A 2,699-nucleotide genomic window follows, 5' to 3' on the forward strand; every position below is an offset into this window, starting at 1 on the left:
AAAAAAAAAAAAAAAAAGAAAGAAAGAAAAAAAGGAAATTCACAAAGTTAGAGCCGTGGGGTGGTGAGATTCTCTCACTCCCCCTCTACCATGACCTGCTTCCTCAGAAAACCATTCCCCCTTCTGCTGCTTGAAGGGCTTTAATATCATGGATCTGCACCTCGTAGTTTCAATTTGGAATTTTTTTGTTCAGAGGACTTTGAGTGACAGACATTTTAAAAATCAAAGTAGGTAACAAAATGAATAAGGGTTGCAGAGAGTATTCAAATGCGGACAGTGAGAGCTCATGGAGGTGAAGAATCAGGCCTTGATCTGCGCAGTTCCCCAGAAAGTAGAATCCCTCAGGGACACCGAGCTGGGGCTGAGGCCGCTGGCTCCCTCTCTGCACTTTAGAAAAAGGGCTGCATGTAACCCACCTAAACACAGCCCTCTAACCTCTCTGTTCTTCTTCTCCTGGATGAAAGATTTGGGTGATGAATAAAATGATAAGTTGGGCCACCCTTTTCCACCTCACCGAAGGGCCACGAAATAGAACTAAGAAGTGTGTTTAAGGAATCATTTTAGGCCTGGGGCAGGAGCTCACGTCTATAATCCCAGCACTTTGGGAGGCTGAGGCAGGAAGATCACTTGAGCCCAGGAGTTCAAGACCCGCCTTGGCAACATAGTGAGATCCTAATACATAACAAAATTAGCCGGGTGTGGTGTTGTGTGCCTGTGGTCCCAGCTACTTGGGTGTCTGAGGTGGGAGGATCGCTTGAACCTAGGAGTTGGAGGCTGCAGTGAGCTGTGACTGTGCCACGGCCCTCCAGCCTATGGGAAAGAGCGGGACCCTGTGTGTAAAACAAGGAAGAAATCATCTTAGTACAACTTCTTCCTTTAGAAAAATTTCAAATGCTTAATGACTTTGTTTGTGTTCACTCTTTAAGGAAGCGGCTGGGTACAGGGCCAGCTCCCTGGGGAGAGCGGTGAAGTGGGGAGCCCGGGGAGCAGTGAGGCGGGGAGCGGTGAGCTGAGCGGGGGAAGTGGCGAGGGAGGGAAGTGGTGGGGGAGAAGCGGTGAGGGAGGGAGCGGTGAGGCGGGGAAGCCGTGAGAGAAGGAGGGGTGGGGGGGAGCGGTGAAGGGGGGAAGTGGTGACAGGTGGGAGCAGTGAGGGAAGGAGACGTGAGGGAGGGAAGGGTTGGGGGGCAGAGGCAAAGCAGGGAGTGGTGAAGGGGGAAGCGGTGAGGGAGGTAGCGGTGAGGTGGGGAGGGGCAGATCCTCTTCTAGGATGGCTGTTCTCTGCCCCTCACCCTGGGGGGCTGCTCTGCCGCCCAGTTTCTCACACTCTCCCTTGGATTCGAATGGCAGCATGACCTCAGGTCCTCTATTCCTGTGCCCTTGGACACTCCGAGCAGGCGAGGAAGGGGAGGAAACAGGTTCCTGGGACTCTAGCCACGTCGGGTGAGTAGAATCAGGAAATGTCCACCACGTCCTCCTCCTGCTGCCAGGGACAGCAGGGCTCCTGAGACGGACGCCGCATCCCAGCGAGGTGAGGTCGGAGAGGGGCTGGGGCACAACTGCCAGAGTGATGCTGTCAAAAGTCCCTTTTCATAATGGTCATTTTGGGAGAAGAGAAGCTCAGGCTGGCAGCTTGGGTCTCATATACCTGACTGTCATTAATTGCCTCTCACGGGCTCTTGCCCTCTCCACCTCTCTCTCTTTCCCTCTCCCTCCCTCTCTCTCAACCTGCCTCTCTCTTTCCCTTCTCTCTCGCTCTCTACCTGCCTCTCTTTCCCTTCTCTCTCTCTCTGTCTGTCTGTCTCTACCTGTCTCTCTCTTTCCTGCTCCCTCTCTCACTTCCCTCTCTCCCTCCCTCTCTCTCAACCTGCCTCTCTCTTTCCCTCCTCTGTCTCTGTCTCTCTCTCTTTCTCTCTCTCTCTACCTGTCTCTCTCTTGACCTCTCTTTCCCACTCCCTCTCTCTTTCCTTCTCCCTCTCTCTCTTTTTCTCTCTGTCTCCCTCTGTCTCTCAACCTGCCTCTCTCCTTTCCTTCCTCTCTCTCCTTCTCTTGCTCTAAAAACCCAGATGTCTTCTCCCCAAACATGTTTTTTTGTTTGTTTTTGTTTTTGTTTTAATTTTAGCCAAGTTAACTCCAGAGGCAGCAAATCCAAATCGTGAGGCCACCTCAGGGGGTGCATTATTCCAGGGAGGGCCTCTCTGAGGTGTCCGTGGGAGACACTCTCAGAGCCAGGAGCAGATGGGAAATCTCACGGACACAGCCTGCATGTAAGTGGCCTGGGTCCAAAGCCAGGTCTTTCTAAGAGCCGTTGCCTGGGCAATGAAATGGAGAGATTTTAAAAAGCCCCTCTCAGCGTGTCCACACCTGTCCTGCTGGCACGACACCTGTGATGTTATTAAAATCGCTTGTCCTGTGGTGGCTCCTGCTAAAATGTGTCTCCCAGAGGGGAGAGCCACAGTTCATTAACCTGATTATTAAGCTTCATTAGCTTGACTCATCCGCTACTAACTAACCCTGCACTGCCCTGAGAATCAGAAGATGGCCTCACAGGCAGCAAGAGAAGGCAGAGACCCAGAGAGCCAGATGCACCCGTGTCCATGTGTGGACCAGGCAGCATGCTCTAGTGGAAGGCACCTGTGCTCCCGATGCCTGGCCGGACTTTTCAGGCGGGTGGTGCTGCCATCCTGGAGATGAAGAGCCCC

Source organism: Mandrillus leucophaeus, unplaced genomic scaffold (assembly GCF_000951045.1).
Source record: "Mandrillus leucophaeus isolate KB7577 unplaced genomic scaffold, Mleu.le_1.0 Scaffold728, whole genome shotgun sequence".
NCBI lineage: Eukaryota > Metazoa > Chordata > Mammalia > Primates > Cercopithecidae > Mandrillus > Mandrillus leucophaeus.